The sequence below is a fragment of the Vipera berus genome (assembly GCF_964194415.1).
Source record: "Vipera berus genome assembly, chromosome: 2".
NCBI classification, from domain to species: domain Eukaryota; kingdom Metazoa; phylum Chordata; class Lepidosauria; order Squamata; family Viperidae; genus Vipera; species Vipera berus.
In genome coordinates this window covers 24997556-25015679 of record NC_138203.1, presented here as the reverse complement: position 1 = coordinate 25015679, position 18124 = coordinate 24997556, and the positions used below count along the sequence as shown (strand labels likewise).

Sequence of the window (18124 nt, the reverse complement as noted above, 5' to 3'; positions counted from 1 at the left end):
AGGTTCTATGAATAGAAATAATTTCCAAATCTTGAGTAACAGTTTCATTTTATTCTCATTGATCAGTCCCCTTGTTGAGTACTATGTCCCATTTGTGAATATTGCACTCTAAGTATGATTCATATAAACTACAAAGGTTCGGAGAAGAGCCAGTTTGGCCTAGTGGTTAATGCACCAGCCTAGAAATCATGTGAGTTCAAATCCTGCCTTAGCCATGAAACCAGCTGGATGACCTTTGGCCAGTCACTTTCTCTCAGTCCAACCCACCTTACAGAACTGTTGTGGAGAAAATAGGAGGCAGAAGGAATACCGCTTATGTTTTCTGCCTTGAGCTATTTTTAAAAACAATAAAGGTGGAATATAAATAAATAAAATAAAATGGATGATCAGGACAGGAATTCCTACAAAGAGAGAATGTAGAAATTGCTATGTTTAGCCTTGAAGACAAAATTCAAGAAGTCTATGATTGCATTTTTAAAATTTCCAAAAGGATGTTACATAGAAGAAGGTCAAGACCTGTTCTCTGTCATCCTGAACACAGGACACAAAATAATGGATTTAAGTTACATGAAGGCAAATTCCAACTGAACGTTAGAAAAACTTCCTAACAGTTTGAACAATTTAACAGTGGAACCAGTGACCCAGAGAGGTCATAGACCTCCCTTCAGTGGATGTGTTCAAGTGGAAGCTGGACCACCATCTGCCAGGGATGCTTTAATGTGAATTCCTGCACTGAGCAAGGAGCTGTGCTCTGTGGTCTAAATGGCTTCTTCTAACTATGATTCTAAAACAGAAATTTTTCTAGATGTTCAAAATAATGTAGTTAAGTGTTCCAGTAGTGAAAACACTAACTTGGAAGGTTGTTAAACTTTCTGCCCCTCAATATATTCATGCAGAAGCTGGAGAATCACTAGTTATAGATTTCATTTTTTATTTAACTTACCTATCCTTTTGTTGTTTGTTTTAATAGATATTTGAAAGTACCTATGAGGGGAAAAGGTACAATGAATTGAAAGAAGAAAGAATACAGTAGAAAAGAGATTCAAAGTAGTATAAAACTGAATAAGAACTTTTGAAGTAGCATTAGAATAGTCATTTCTTACCCTTCTAATGTTTGCATACCATTCAGTGATGCTCAGATGTTCATTATGAGAAGTCTTCAAGTAGCAATAGGTTGGCCCATTGGATTGAGTGACTTTTCCAGTTCTGCTGTTCTGAATCTGCTGGGGCCAATATATTTTCCATTAGAATGAAATAAGCTAACTTTTCTAAATCTTCTAGTACATGTGTTTTCATAGGGAAGGGGGGATGTGGAGTCTTTACCTTTATGCAGGGATATTGGCTAAAATAAAGAGCGGGAGAAATACTTGCAAATTAGATTACAGGAATCTCAGGGCAAGCAAAGTCATCAGCTTTAATTCATTTCCTCTTGAGAATACAGACAGAATGCAGGTGCAAGAAAGATGAAACTCTTCTATGGTGCAATATTCTAAACAGATTTTCTTTAATAGACACAGAATAAAGCAGGGGTGGGCAATTGAGTTTCCCAAGGGGCCACATGGGAAACTGGGACTGTTGTGGAGGGCTGAACCAATTAAGGGTGTGAAGGTGTATAGGCATGCATGCATGCGCATACATAAATCAAAAGAAAAATAGTCAACTTCAAATTAAAACCAATGCAGTTGTATTGTGTTCATGGTATACACTTATTTACATTTGATTTGTAATTTCTGATTGACCTCATGCGGGATAGGCAGAATCAAGCCAAAGGGCTGAATTGGCCCAGGGACTGCAAAATGCCCAGGTCTGGAATAAGGGGAGGCGGAAAGATGGAATAACTAATATTGATACAAAAGTATGATTTATATTTTCAGATATTAAGAAAAAATGTTTCCCTCTTTTATTGTCTTCACCCCTTTTAATTGCAGGATTTTAAAGCTGATATCAAAGTTCACTTTGTGCCAGGCTATTATTTTGAGGCTAAAAATCAGGCTGAGGAAAAACATGTGCACCACCACAAGCAGAGGATAACTAAATGCCATCCATACCATCAGTTGACCTAAAGATATACCATGATGACAAAAAGAATGGCAAATTTTATGATGGCTAGCAGTTGTTCAACTATACATCTGGTGGTAGAAAAATGCACAATAGAAACCTATTTCTGAACATCAGGTGAAATTCACCCTTTTTTTCTTTGGATGTTAAAAATATTTTCTGAGTCATTTGTGCATTATTTATTAAAATGGGGAATTAAAATACATTCCTTAGAAGTAGAATGTGCAGCTACTGTTGAAGTAGTTCTGTTGAAAAGTAGCTTAATCACTTGGCAACATATCACGACATGTAGTCCTTGGTTTTCTAGAAGGGAGAGAATGTGCTACTGGATATTGGGATCAGATGGTTGATTTCGGCAATCTTATATAGTAGGAAGGAAGACTTAATGTGTCAATTTCTCAGCTGTCTTTGTAATGCTTGTTTTGAAGGCAACTGGTGAACAAGTGTTTCCTTTCTCACAGACCTCTGGGTACTAATATGATTGTTGGATTTGGATTTATTAGAATATGCATCCATTAAGATTACTATTCTCTATGAAGGGTGCACTATTTATTTATTTCATTTATATCCTGCATGTATTATTTTTATAAAGAATTCAAGGCAGCGAATCTATCTAATATATTTCAGATGCAGTTCTTTTTTATTATTGTTGTGTATAGCTGAACATGTGATATGTATAGAATAGCTTTACAAGTTTTGAATACTTTAAAACTTTTTCACCTATGACACATGACAGCAATATTAAAGAGATAAATATCCTCATATTCCATTCTCTTCCTTGTACTTACATTGACACATTCTTGAAGTTTCTTAGAAATATACAGCTAATTTTAGCAGCTTGTTTTGGAGTGACATGAATGCCTTGCTCCAAAAAAGGTTGCAATGATCTTGAATGATGACTGGAATGTAGTATGTTTCCTTTTACATTGCCAATGTTTCACCAATTTTGTTATTTGTAAAAATTCTCCCTGATTTAGCATATAACTCTTTAATTCCAAAAAAGTATCATGATATTGAACAGTAGATGGCAGTATTGTTCTGTTTGGTCAAAGCTCTCTCTCTCTCTCTCTCTCTCTCTCTCTCTCTCTCTCTCTCTCTCTCTCTCTCTCTCTGTGTGTGTGTGTGTCTCATATATATTTATAATTATAATAAAGTCCATATGGTTTTCCTTCTGTAGCTGGTATTTCCCATGGGAAAATCTTTATGCTTAATATCATTGGTAATAGTGAATGGGATATTTAAAAGAACAGGCCCATTGACAAACTGAATAGTGTTATGTTTGTTATGAAAATAATGAACAATTTGATTGTGCTTACCCGTACTCAGAAATGACTCAATGCATTATGAATACATTATGTTGCTAACACATTACCACCAAACAGAAGAATCTATTGTTTTAATAGTTGACAAAAATTGCAGATATTTCATTCAATTAATATTTATCTGGGATTTGCAAAGCAGTGAACTAAAACAGAACAGCGGATACTAGTAATATTTTACTGGACTACTGTATTTGCTTTTCAGTACATAGATAAAATTATACAATGTAAAGTCAGCTGAAGTGAGTCAGATGTATGTAATTGTGATATCTTAACACTATATCTGTTGCTTCTGAAATATTCAAGAGTGTACTCTAAATTAGCTCATTATAAAATAAATTTTGCTTTTCAAAAATACCATGGGAAAACATGCCTACATATTAATTGAATATAAAGTTGATAATTGTATGTAAAAAATTGTGAAACTTGTAATTGAAATTATTACCTTCATGTTGATAAATGATTAATTGGCTTTGAAATATTATTTGAAAGTTAACCTATGTCTCTTGTCTAAATAATAATAATCAATGTAGAACTGGTTTGGTTAAGACTGAACCTCTACCTGTAGTCATAGTGATACATTATTCTACAGCACAAAGATTGTGGGTTCTAAAATGGAATATAAGTTTGATACTTTCGGTAATCCAAGCCAGAACCCAAAGTAGTGCAAATTATACAGAGAATCCAATATTACCTGAAAAGCACATTTGGTATCTAAGAGATGGAAAGGAATTTGAAAAGCCCCATTTGATCCAGTGAGATGGAAGGATCAGATATGCCCACAAAAACCATAAATTACTCTTGATTATTGAAAGCTCATTTCATGAGCTCATCTTGCTTGTCAGATCTTGGTCTGAGTATTTAAAAGCAGAACTGCCCATTTGCAACCACAGGGAAATATCAATACTGGCATTTTTGCTAGCATTGAAGAAACATCCCTTCTTCCTAATATGTACAAGAAATCAAAGTTGTCTAACATTCTGCTCTTTTTTACAAGAAAAAGAACAAGTTCGACGCAATAGGAAACAGCCTACAAATGTTAAAAAGTACGCCTGTAAGCTTATTGCTAATGTGAAATGTTCAAGGCAGAAGCTGCCTAATGGTGTTTGGGAAAGGTTTTTGGTGGGGAGAGTATCTTGTAACACACACACACACACACACACACACACACACACACACACACAGAGAGAGAGAGAGAGAGGGAGAGAGAGAGAGAGAGAGAGAGAGAGAGAGAGAGAGAGAGAGAGAGAGAGAGAGAGATTGCAATTTTTCAGATTTAAATCCAAGTTTTATTTGCGAGAGAGAACTAAATTTTCTCTTCAGCCAGACTGCTCTTTACATTTGTAATACTTAATGTGATTCAATGGGGGGCCCTTAATTCTTTGATCTAATGCCACAGTACACTTTTTAATGAGGGAGATTTGGAATATTGTCTTAATGCAGAACAGCCTAACAGCTTATTGTAATAAACTGAAGCATTATACCTAGGAGACCTTTCTGTTCTTTTGGGCTTGTCTATTTGAAACAGGTAATTACCAAGGCCTTGGATCAGTTTTGAAAAGGCGGCAACCCTGATGGATGTGCAGACTGAAGTGTGACATGAGCCTTTTCCAATACAATAGATGGCCTAACATTCCTCTGGAGGGCCAAGCTCATTAAATAGTCTGTGCTTTTCTCCACAGCCCCCTCATCCTGTTCATGCCCTTCGCTGGAGTCTAGCGAAGTTGGAGGTTTCTCCACTGAGGACTTAGCAAAATTGCTTAGAGTTCTCAGATTGAATTTTTTATGTGTATGACTTCATGATGGCATTAGCATGCGCTTTGATCCATGTGTGAATGGCTCTGGGTCGGCTCTTATTGCCAGATCCAGATGGTGTTACGGGGAACAAACACTTGTGTTTTAGGATTTCTCAATAGACTGTCTAGACTGGCTTTGTAGCAGACAGATACAGCCACCCATCAAATTAGCGTTTGTCAGATTTATGGTAATGGTTCAGCAAAGCCTTCCTGTCACTGACATTAAGATTTACGCTGCCAAGTTATTTTGTTTTCTACAAGATATAGGCAGCCTAATTTATTTACAAAGCTCCCAGTCCTTCTCAATCTCAAATTCAATAGAAACAATTTTGAAATAGATGGTTCAGGTTTGAGAGATGATTAAAAATAAGTGACTTGCTTCACGATGGATTCCTCCTTCAGATTATAAGATGTTAGGTGTATTCTTCTGGACGGTGTGCTCCATATGCTGCTTTTAGAAAGAAAAACATGTATGTGGATTACTGTGGCTAGAGTTTGAACTTTCATGTTACACTAAAGTAACATGAGCTGCTCCCTGCACACAGTGGGAATAACCTTTTGACAGGCACTATGTCCATTCTCAGTGAAAATGTTTTTCCAAGTCTGGCCAAAGTGCCTTTGATCATACTACCTCAAATGGAAGGGGCAGAGCTTCTATGCAAGGCAAGAACGATTCAGAGCAAACGATGAATTGGAGGGTTGGGATCTTTTGGTTTGTGAGGGCATTTAAACAAAATCAGCATTTGTTGGACTTTCATTGTTTTCTTTTAGAAAATTGATAATGTCTGATTACTTTGCTATAGTGTTTGGATTGGGATTTGATAATATATTCTCTTGAGACTGAAGATTGGTTGATTTGTTTCTTATGTGTGTGTGTGTGTGTGTGTTCTGATTTATGTATTTATGTATGCGCATGCACAGGTATAATAGCATATGATATTTTATCGCTTATGAGAGCTACAACTTCAGTAATGTGTTATAAGTAATGAATTTATTTTTACCCATTTCCCAAGTTTAAATTGAAAAAAGGAAAGAATATTTTGGATTTGAGACTGAGAAAAAAGACTCCTTATTTTTCCATGTAATACACCTGAATATTTACATGTATTGCCAATTCATATGTTGCTACAAATATACCCATATTAGCATAAACTGCTGTCAGTGGCTGCTGATCCTGCAAAACTATTGTACATTCATGAGTGAGCAGAGTCTATTGAGAAAAATCAATTGTACAAGAGTGGATATTAATATACCTATGTTTCAGTATCATCATTGGTTTTATTTCCACTCTCCATGTGCAGCACCATGAATTCAGGATAAGGAGTACATGATAAAAGAGCAGCTAAATAAATAAATAAATTTTGAAAGTTGAGAAAGGAGGGTTCAAAAGGCTGACTGCTACCCCATTGGATACTTGCTGACGAGATGGATATTTGACAGCTCTGATTTTAACCATATAATGCTTCATTGAACAGGATTCAAGATGTTCTTTTAGGAGGGTAAGTTTCCCCCTTGCTATTAATAAGATGGCACGGCGCGGTCTGAAGACCCACTTATTTGAACTAGCTGGCCTGGCCTGATGGGGAACGTTAGGGTTTTTAATGGGTCTTTTATTGTTATTGTAATTTTTAATTGGGCATTTGTTTAATTCCTTTTTAATTTTTGTATTGTTATTTATATACGCCCTGTTAACCACCCTGAGTCCTTCGGGAGAAGGGCGGTATACAAATTTAATAAAAGTAAAGTAAAGTAAAGATAATCCCTGATCCTGATTGAAATTATTGGGCATGAATTTATTAATACAAATTTGCTTTGAGATCTGATGGACCTCTTCCATTTATTTTCAGCAGTCTTACAGGACAAATATGATAAAATACCACTATTTCCATCAACACCTGAAATGATAAAAGGGGAGGTAAAGAAGAAGATACCACTATTGCAGAGGCTATGTTCATAAGCATCAGGAGGAACTGAGTGTTTAGAACATGTTATTTACAATATAACTTTATTTACATCTGTATTCTTCATCTTTTATTTTTATTTTGTCTGACCAAATAGATGATTTTTATACTTGGTTATATTCTTAATGGACAAAAGCTCTGGAGTTATCTATTTAATTGTGAAGTTTTGCTTTAGTAATTAGGGTACGCAGCATTAATATTAATCTTACTAGATAAGAAGGATCTAGACCTTTTGGCAGTAACCCATTGAAAGATCTAGATTTTTTGGCAATAACCCGTTGGTTAGTAAGGATTATTTTTGACTAGCACTTGGTAGAGTTGACATGAAGGCCTTGGAAAAATTATTCAAATGCTGTAATATGATTATATCTCCAAAAATCAAAATAGTGCAGGCATGTCTATTCCCTGTAACACTCTAAGGAAGTGAAAGTTGGACTTTTGAGAATCAGGATAGTAAGAGAATTGATGCATTTAAAAATTGGCTTTGGAGAAAACTGCTGAGAATATCACGGAGCGCCATGAAAACAAAACCGATGTATCATTGAACAAATCAACTCAGATTTTTTACTCAACTTAGGGGAAAAAAACCCTGGCTCAAATTATCTTACTTCAGACACTTCATGTTAAGGCTTAGCTCTTTGGAGAAAATTCTAAAGGTGGAAGACAAAAAAAAAGTTAACTAGTGGCAAGATGGGGGGATTGTTATATTGGTGATGGGTGCATTGGGGGAATGAACAAGTTGTCCTGAAGGATCAGGTTGGGGACAAATTGTCATAGAGAAAAAAATCTGTCTTTGTAGTTGCTAAGAATCAACACTGACGATGGTAAATAACAACAACAACAACAACGATAATAATAGAGTTGGAAGGGACCTTGGAGATCTTCTAGTCCTACCCCCTGCTCAGGCAGGAAACCTTATACCATTTCAGACATAATAAGGATTGTTTTACTGTTCTGTGATTCAGTTACTTTTTTCTGAATTTGGATCTCTGATAATAATGAAATGTTGGTGGAGATAGAAAAAGAAGAATGTGTATAGTAGCCATTTGTACTATAGAAAAAGTCACACCTTTGTATTTTTCATGGGATAACTGAAATATTTAACAGAAATAAAATGCCACAAGTTACACAAACTAAAGTATTTAGAGTGTATTTTCAAAAGTTATTGTTCATAATGCATAATGGAATCTTCATGTTAACCAGCAGTAAGCTATGGAACAGAAGTTGCTGGGGGACAAAATACCGTCAAGTTTATTATTTATTATTTTAATCAGAGATTATTATTTTATACATGACTTTATTCTTTGTATGCTTCCTAAAAGCATTTAGCAATTCAGTATTTGAAACAGAAAGATAATTCAAATAAACCATAAGCATATTTCTATATTGAGTCGCCATATACAAATAGATGGCAATATACATTTTCTAAATGAATAAATGTTTTAACTATAATTTAGACTTAATTATAACTTTATAATGTTCAATTGTTTACAGATTTATTTATTGAATTTATATGTTGCTCATCTCACTATCAAGCAACTTTGGCCTGAATATTACAGACATCATATTCTAATTCTAATAATACTAATAGCCATGATGGCACAGTGGTTAGAATGCAGTATTGCAGACTGACTGCCCACTTACAGGAGTTCAGTTCTGACTGGCTCATGGTTGACTCAGCCTTCCATCTTTCCAAGGTTGGTAAAATAAGAACTCAGATTGTTGGGGTAATATGCTGACTCTGTAAGTGCTCTAAAGCACTATGAAGCGGTACAGTATATAAATCCAAGTGCCATTTTGGCAGGGAATTGGTAAAAGCTTTTGTACTTTGTAAAACATTTTCTTTCCATCTACTGTAAATATTATACCATCTTGTTCTGGGATAGGTTTTGGTTTTGGTGTAATTCTTGAGATTCTATTCATAATGATAGGCATAATGATATTTATTATCTAATTAATATTTAAGATTATTTAGTGGTTGGATTAATATTTTGGACCTTATACTAGATAACATTTGAAATATGGTGTATTATGTGCTGCTGTAAATAAAACATGGAAATTATATGTAAATAGTTTCCATAAAAAAACTTAGATGCTAGTTTCTACCAAATGTTTCCAAACTTTATCTAGCTGGGAATGAATTTGTTCAGTATTTTTTCCCCAGCCTATTTTGTGACTTTAAATTTATACAAAATGTCAGATGAGCATATCAATAGCGTACATTTTTTTAAAGGTTTAGCTCTTCAAGATTGGGTCAGAAGGAAAAGAAGAAATATCTCATCTTTACCATCCAATTAGCATAACACTGAGTACCCTACAGAGCAGAAAATTAGTTGTAGGCAATGAGTTCTAATGTTTGTTTGTTTTTTACACAGAATTCATCCCAAACTGCATATGACATTTTGAAATCATTGTTAGACAAACAATTCTAGATTTCATTATATATCTTGCTTGATAATTAAAAAAATGATTTATTTACAGAGTTTATAACGCTCAAATTTCATTTATTCTGTTAATAGTTCCATTTCTGATGAATTTTCAGTATTGCCTCACTTTGCTTTCTGTATAATTCTGGTTCACAGTGTTTAATCTTACATATTGGCATCCTCAAGCCAAGAAAATAGTAGAAAGCTAAATAAAAATACTGATTCGAAAAGAATGGAAAAAATGTACACATATTAATATTCTTATAATATTTCCAAGAACAAGCTGTGTAGTTTCCTATTACAGCACAAGCTAAGTTGTGTTAGATCTGGTATTAGATAACAAGTGAAAGAACTGTGCCCTTTAGAAAATGACGTCCTCTTTTCATTTGCTTCTCCTAGACATCCTGGAGTTTTTTTACCGTTGGACAGCTCTTACCAGCGGCAAAGGCTGTTTTCAGCAGTCAGCCCACAAGACAAGAATAATCTGAGTATTCAGCACCGTATCTGAATAAGCAAATATTAAAAAAATAGAAATCAAGACAGTGTGAATACTGTGTTTTCCAAAATCCAAAACATTAGAAATGGTAGTAGCTATAAAAGATCAGAAAACTGGGGTGTCCTTGAAGAAGACAGTGCTTCTGGTATGTGGGTAATCCTCACTTACCAACAATAATAGGGACCAGGAACTCTGTTGCTAAATGATGCAGCTGTAAGGTGCGATGTCATATGACTGTGCTTATTTATGACAGTAATTCTGACAATTCTAATCTCAGACATCCTTAATTAATAGGATCCTTGCTGCTAATATTTGAAATTATTTTCCAATGCTCACATCTCTTGCACAGGCACTGCTACAAATCATTATTAAAATACCAGGCTCTGTTTTCTAGGTAAAAAATTATATTTTAATGTTTACATTTTATTGCATTTATGGTAAACACCTCCCCCTTCTGTGAGTAAATGTTGATCTTGACCAAGCTTGGGGTTTTGGCATTTGAGCTATTATAAATGTGACAAGCATATGCCTTGGTTTTGGCAAAGTAAGTTTTAAAAAGAGTATTCTAGTAGGACTTTTTTCTGAGATAATTCTTTCTATGAGATTGTGTTGTAGCTTATTATTCAGCAAGTTCTTCTTGAGAGCTCCTTAATAAGGAGCTATAATGGATATAATTAGTAATGGGTATCATCTATATTTTTTAAATTTTCTTTCATTTTAAACTTTTAAAGTTTTTAACTTGCCTTTGTATTCAGGAAAATTCTACACCTGTATCTGCAGAAATGGCTACACTTGTATATAACCTCTTTAAAGAACCTCCCAAGCATGAAGGATCTATCTTGTGTCAATATTTCCATTAGTTTCCCTAAAGATTAGGGCTGCCTTTTGCTGATGATATTTCCTTGGAGCTGGCAAAGCCACTAGAACTTATTACTACTTTTGCAATATATCATGAGGACATCAGAAAAAAAGCATGATAGAAAAGCTTTATTTTCACAGATAGCAGCAATGAATTGAATCTCCAAATGCAAGAGTCCATCAATCAGGTCCCCTATAGGCTTTTTCTGAGCTTGTAGTTTCCAATATAATTATAACAATTTCCATCCACTGGTTGATTTGTCAAGAAAGTATACTGCAGAGTAAAATACATCAGCATATGTATTGATACCTAATTAACAGAATTAGTGCATTTTTTAAAAAAAATCCATATGTGGAAAACACTTTGTTCTAAATAATGTAGTTTTTGATTTGCTGTTAAGCTGTTCTCCAGATTTTGCAAGTAATAGTAGCACAGACAGCACAGAATATGTTTGCTCATCTGACATTTGTATTGTTGGATTGACACATGCAGCATAAACTGCTCGGACTATTCTATTAGCATTAATTGATTCTTTATATTCTGCTGTATTATAAAGCCAAACGTCATGCAAAATAACTCTAATTAATAGTCTTTTAATAGTATAGCTTTCATCTATATTTCTCTCTCAGACCAACAGCAAATCATTGATCATGCTATTTACAGCTGTAATTTCTCTTGGCTATAAATATGTTAATATTAATAGGTTCTGTGATTGAATCTATATATTTTATTCAATTTTTCATTTTTGAGATTTAAGTCTATTCTGTTCCATTGTAACATCACACTGTATTTTTAAGGTGTATATGAAATTGTGTAGACATTTTTGTGTGTTTTTTCACAATATTGGTCAAGTGATTTCTTTAATACATTGCATTTGTATGCATATTTTCCTTCAGTTCACACATGTACATATAGATATATGTAATCACTCTAAATATCCGAGTCCTGGGTGTATTCATTTAGAAGATTATAAGAGACTGTTAAAATGTTGATCTCTGGGATGAAAAAAATCTTTTATTTAACACTGAGCTTTCATCAGCAACTGCTGATGTTTTCAAACTACGAGCCAGCATCTGTAGGTGCTTGTCTCCATAACTCTCTAGATGTCAATGATCCGGCCGTTGGGCGTGCGACAGATCTATCCATCCTTGCTCTCCCGTGATGAAATGTATCAATCTCGATTCGGCCTCATTGATCGATGTCCGCTTTAGTTCCGCTGTTGTCTCCGCTTGTTTTGCCTGGCGACCTTCTCCATCTCACGATGCGCAGCTGTCATGCAAAGTATGGCTGTTAAGTGTTGCCGCAGGATCTTTCCTTCCATTGTCATGTCTGGATATGCCGTCAGTATGTGGTGTGATTACATCTGTTGGTGGTTTATCTGTCATATTTATCGCATTGACGGTGTTCGTCTGCCGTCTCCTCTTTGATCTTGTGATGGGCTCAATTTGCACTTCCGTGTTTTTATTCCTTGCGGTCCCCTGCCATGTAGATGTTTCTGTATGTTTCTGTGGTTAAGATCTTTCATTTTCTTGTTTGGTTCGGAGAGAGGTGGTCGATGGTTTATCTGTTTTAGTCCCCTGCATGACTATCCTACAACGAGATGCTGGCTTTAATCTGATGGATGCCAAATCCATTGATTTCGCCGCAGCCCTGGAGTCAACTGTTTTCCGCATTAAAACCAATGAGGAGACCAAAAACTCTGTCAGACGGCATCTTACTGGGCTCCTCACTAACCATAGAAGAAACCATTTCCTATTGAAGTCAGAAGAGGTAGCCCTTAAAAAAACTATGCAGGGACAGGTCAATTATCATCTTACCTGCCAATAAAGGCAAAGCGACAGTAGTCATGGATAAACTTGAATATAACCGGAAGATCTACACCCCTACTTAAAGACAAGAACGCATATCGAATCTTAGATAAGGATCCAATGACAGTGCTTAGAAACCAAATTAACAAAGTGATTGACTGACTCTAGAGATAGAAGAACATCCGTGAGGAAGATTTAAATACAATCCGTCCTAAAGACTCAGCCATGGCAAGATTCTATGGACTAGCAAAGATCCACAAAGCAGACATCCCATTATGACCAATTGTTTCATTCAGAGGCACCCCAACCTTTGGGCTAGCAAAGTGGCTGAGCAGACATTTTCAACATCTGATAGAAGATACTCCAACCACAGTAAAATCCTCAGAGGATTTTCTAAAAAGATTGCAAGCATTAACGATAAAGGATGATGAAATAATGATATCCTTTGATGTGACATCATTATTTACTTCTATCCCTCAGGGGTTAGCTATATCGCTTGTGAGGGAACTGCTACAGGAGAAGGAGCCACAAAACCCTAACCTGCTCAACTCAGAAGACTCTATCCAATTACTGAGTTTTTGCTTAAAAATTTATTTTACATTCGATGGCTCCATGTATGAACAAATAAAAGGCACACCCATGGGATCTCCCATCTCAGGAATTATTGCCGAGGCAGTCCTACAGATATTAGAACACAAGACAGAGAAGATGAGCAGGCAGAGCAAGTGGGGAGAGCAGCAGCAAATATAACAGATAAACAATCAACAGATGCAATCACACCACATACTGACGGCATATCTGGATATGGCAGTGGAAGGCAGGCAGAGCAAGTTGGGGGAGCAGCGGCAAATATGACAAATATACCACCAACAGATGCAATCACACCAGATACTGACGGCATATCGAGATATGACAATGGCAGGAGAGGTCCTGCGGCAACACTTAACCATACTTTGCATAACAGCTGCACTTCGCAAGACAGAGAAGATCGGTGGGTGGAGCAAGTGGGGAGAGCAGTGGTAAATATGACAGATAAACCACCAACAGATATAATCACACCACGTACTGATGACATATCCAGATATGGCAATGGAAAGAAAGGTCCTACAGCAACACTTAACAGCCATGCTTTGCATGACAGTCGTGCTTCGCGAGATGGAGAAGATCGCCAGGCGGAGCAAGCAGAGAGAATAGCGGAACTAAAGTGGACATCGACCAGCGAGGCTGAGTCGAGATTGATACATTCCATCACGGGAGAGGAAGGATGGATAGATCTGTCGCGTGCCCAACAGCCGGATCATTGACATCTAGAGAGCCGTGGGGACGAACACCTACAGACGCTGGCTCATACTTTGAAAATGTCAGCAGTTGGTGACAAAAACTCAGTGTTAAATAAAATATTTTTTCATCCTGGAGATCAACATTTTAACAGTCTCTTATAATCGTATGTATGTATGTATGTATGTATAAATATATAAAACTTGATTGTATTTCATGGCAGGGTTGAAAGCTGCTAATATCACCATATAAATCTTGATACTGACTTAGGGATCCCTTTTCTTTTCTATCTTCTTCACGTCATGTCTGTTGTATATAGCGAGCAGAGGATTTGACTGTACCTTTGTCATTATTCTGGCCTTTGCTGAACAATCAATTCACATCCTGTGAAATGTGTCATTGTTCAGTTAATCTCATATATATTTTATTCCCTGCCCAGGATTTGTATAACTAGTAAAGGAATATTGTGGATTACTAAATAGCCCTTGGTGCAACATTCAACACCTGTATTGTTCTTATGTGAATTGCCCAAATTACAAAGGTTTTTTATTAAAAGGTTTTTTTAAAAAAGAATTTAAAAACTAATACAAAGTAATATAAAGTAAGAAAGAGAAAAGAAATGAAACAGAAAGCTAAAACTATAAGAAAGGAAATAAAAGAAAAGAAAATCAGAAAAGAAATAAAAAGATACAAAAAATAGCTTCTGATCTTTACAGCAGTTGTAAATACAGTTATAAATATACCACTTTAGGTTAAAATTAAGTTTCAAAATAGCTCTCTTCTTTCTATAATCTATCCTAGCTAATCATCGAGAAACCAAGCAAAACACTGGGAATCTGTAGCTCAGCCTTGATTAGAGGAACAACAACAACAACAACAACAACAACAACAACAACAACAACAACAATAACAATAATAATAATAATAATAATAATAATAATAATAATAATAATAATAATAATAATAATAATAATAATAATAATAGAGTTGGAAGGGACATTGGAGGTCTTCTAGTCCAACCCCCTGCTCAGGCAGGAAACCCTATACCATTTCAGACAAATGGTCATCCAGTCTCTTCTTAAAAACTTACAGTGTTGGAGCATTCACAACTTCTGGAGGCAAGTTGTTCCACTGATTAATTGTTCTAACTGTCAGGAAATTTCTCCTTAGTTCTAGGTTGCTTCTGTCCTTGATTAGTTTCCATCCATTGTTTCTTGTTCTGCCTTCAGGTGCTTTGGAGAACAGCTTGACTCCCTCTTCTTTGTGGCAACCCCTGAGATATTGGAACACTGCTATCATGTCACCCCTAGTCCTTCTGTTCATTAAAGTAGACATAAAGTAGCAACCTCCAGTCCCCTGATCATGTTTGTTGCTCTTCTCTGTACTCTTTCTAGAATCTCAACAACTTTTTTACATTGTGGTGACCAAAACTGGTCATGTATAAGGTACCATTTGTACCTCTTTGTTCCGAACACTTAAGGGAAAATAGACAACATCCCACCAGCTTACAGAACAGAAGAACATCATCTGTTCTTCCAAGGAAGATGTTTTGTATTCTGACAATGCTCTAGGGATCTACCTGTGTCACCAATGCTAAAATGTTCTGCAGATTGCCTCTGCAGAAGACCTGTTGGCTGACAGTATAAGTTAGGGATAATGGCAGTGTGATGTTGTTGCTTGTCACCAAATAAAATAAATATTGAAAATAAAAAAAAGATTTAAAATCATATATTTAAAGAAAAGTATTGCTCTGTTTAGATTTGTATGTTTCCTGAAATCTAACCTGTGGTTTGCTTAGACAAGCCATAAAGCCAAGAGGGTTGACAGAGTATCTGCAAGCAAATTTGAGAAGGATCAAAATACACAATACAACAACTCCTGAATTATTAATCACAGTCTCTTTTGTGTGGAACTGGATATCTCATAATTATATTATTTTGACCAATTTAGTTCTGATGCAGCAATTTTAAATCTTTTGTAAGACTTAAGTTTGATTTTAAAAGAATTTTTGGCAATTTATTCAATTCAGCATTTGTTATTTGGATTATTGTTGATACTATTGTGGTCTCTGAAGTTCCACATCTGGTAGAGGTTTTGGAGGAAACAGTTAAGGCTCCTAAGCCAGCAAAACTTTTTGTAAAAGTTGAAGGAATTTGATGAAATTGATATTAATTATTAAGACAATTTTTGGAATAATAACCTGGAACATCCTTCTTTTGGAAAATCAATAATAGGTTGCTTAAAATAATTTATACTATCTGTTTTTGATCTTAGGATGGGGTTAGTGCTGCATAAACTTTTATTCTGCAAATATTGGATATTGCAAAGTATGTTTAATATGAGTTAGCTGCAGTAGCCTTCCTTTGGAGATAGATTTCAGAAAATGGAACTGCAAAAACTAGGTCTGTTCTTTTATTGTCACATTTTGGATTGAAATCCACTTGGGTTTTTAACATGATTTTAGATTGCTTGTTGAATGTCAAGGAGATGCACATGTCCTTGTTGGCTCTTGTCTCAGTATTTGGAATCTATTAGTTATCAAGAATTGTGAACTTATTGTGCATGGGGGATAGCCAAAAGAATTATTATATGACACTGGAAGGATAAATCTACAGTGATCTGCAGTAATTAATTTTTGATATGTATTATTTTAATGATTTAAGTGAATATTTTTCTTAATAAAATGGCATGGAAGAGAACTTCCAAGGAATTTGGTCAATTTTGGGGGAATTGTTTTTGATGTTAATCGATAGACCATGTTTATTTAATTCAATATTATCACACTGTTACCAATTATATGTTTCTGCAAGTATATGTGTGGACGTATTTTTACATGTATGCATTTCTATGTGTTCTGTGTTTAAATAAGTAGACAAAGAGAGAGAGAGAAAATGAGCAAACCATGGTATATGGGTTCACTATGTTAAACACCTCCCCCCACACACATTTTTTCCTTGTTACCACATAAATTTATTCAGCGGTACCTACAGTAAGCAAAAGAAGTCTGACATAGTATTTTTGTACACATTTGAAAAGTGCAGATCCATTTGCTTGCCTGACATGAATGACGTACATGTCAATATTAAACCAATGATTCTTGCAATAATGTTTGCATCATAGAAATGTTTGGTAATCTATAAACAGTTTGAAGTCATGTTGTTTATCACAGGCAAGAAGAAGGTTAAAAGCATCACAAGACAAAAACAAATGACTAAATAAAATATAAAAAGCAATTTTTTTAAAAAAAAACATGCAGTCAACATAAACATACGCATGAGGGGAATAAACAAACCTGAAACACATTGCGGCTTTTCTGGAATAGAAGTGATGGCTGCACTTCTATTCTATGAAGTGGACTACTCCAACACATTCTGCATGGGGCTGCCCGTGAAAATCTCCTGCAATCTGCAATTAGTGCAAAATATTAATGTTAAGCAGGGCAAGCCAGTAGTGTATTCCATGTCACATCAGTATTCCAGGAGTGCCCTGGTGATTGGCTTGTTTCGGATTGTACTTCAGGGTGCAGGTGATAGCTTATAAAGTCTGCATGACTTAGGGCCTGTGTTTCCCTAAGGTGTGCCGCAAAAGAAATGCTTACTGATAACACCCTTCCCTACAACAAGCCAGCATTCTTTACAGAACTCCTCTCCTATGGAACACCTTCCCATCGAAGATAAGGATCATGCCCTCACTTTTAATAATCAGGATGTATTGAAAAGCATGCATGGATATGGGTAACTCTGTATGGGATGAATTTTTATGTTTTCTCATATGCGGGGTCACGGATTTTATGTCTAAGAATATAATCATGGTTGATGGCATTTATATTTGATATATATTTTTATAATTGTATTGTTATATATTTGTTGCTGCTCAGGATAGATTACTTAGAAACTAATAACTAAAAGTGGCATAAAGGTGTTTCAATTAAATAAAAAATTAAAGGCCTTTAGTCAAACATATTTGCTCCCAAAGCCCTCTAAAGCAGGGGTCCTCAAACTTGGCAACTTTAAGACTTGTGGACTTCAATGCAGCAAAGCTGGCTGAGGAATTCTGGGAGTTGAAGTCCACAAGTCTTAAAGTTGCCAAGGTTGAGGACCCCAGCTCTAAAGGAGCCAAGGTT

At 35.5% G+C, this 18124-nt stretch overlaps 1 protein-coding gene and 1 long non-coding RNA gene across 5 annotated transcripts in view; both read left to right on the top strand.

The window, feature by feature from the left end:
* Nucleotides 1–18124, top strand: part of ARL15 (ARF like GTPase 15) — a 163493-nt gene that overhangs the window by 41685 nt on the left and 103684 nt on the right. The window lies entirely within an intron of this gene.
* Nucleotides 6628–8666, top strand: LOC308661531. The gene is made up of 3 exons (XR_014024962.1): nt 6628–6672; nt 7021–7088; nt 8629–8666. It is a non-coding gene; the product is annotated as an uncharacterized lncRNA (long non-coding RNA).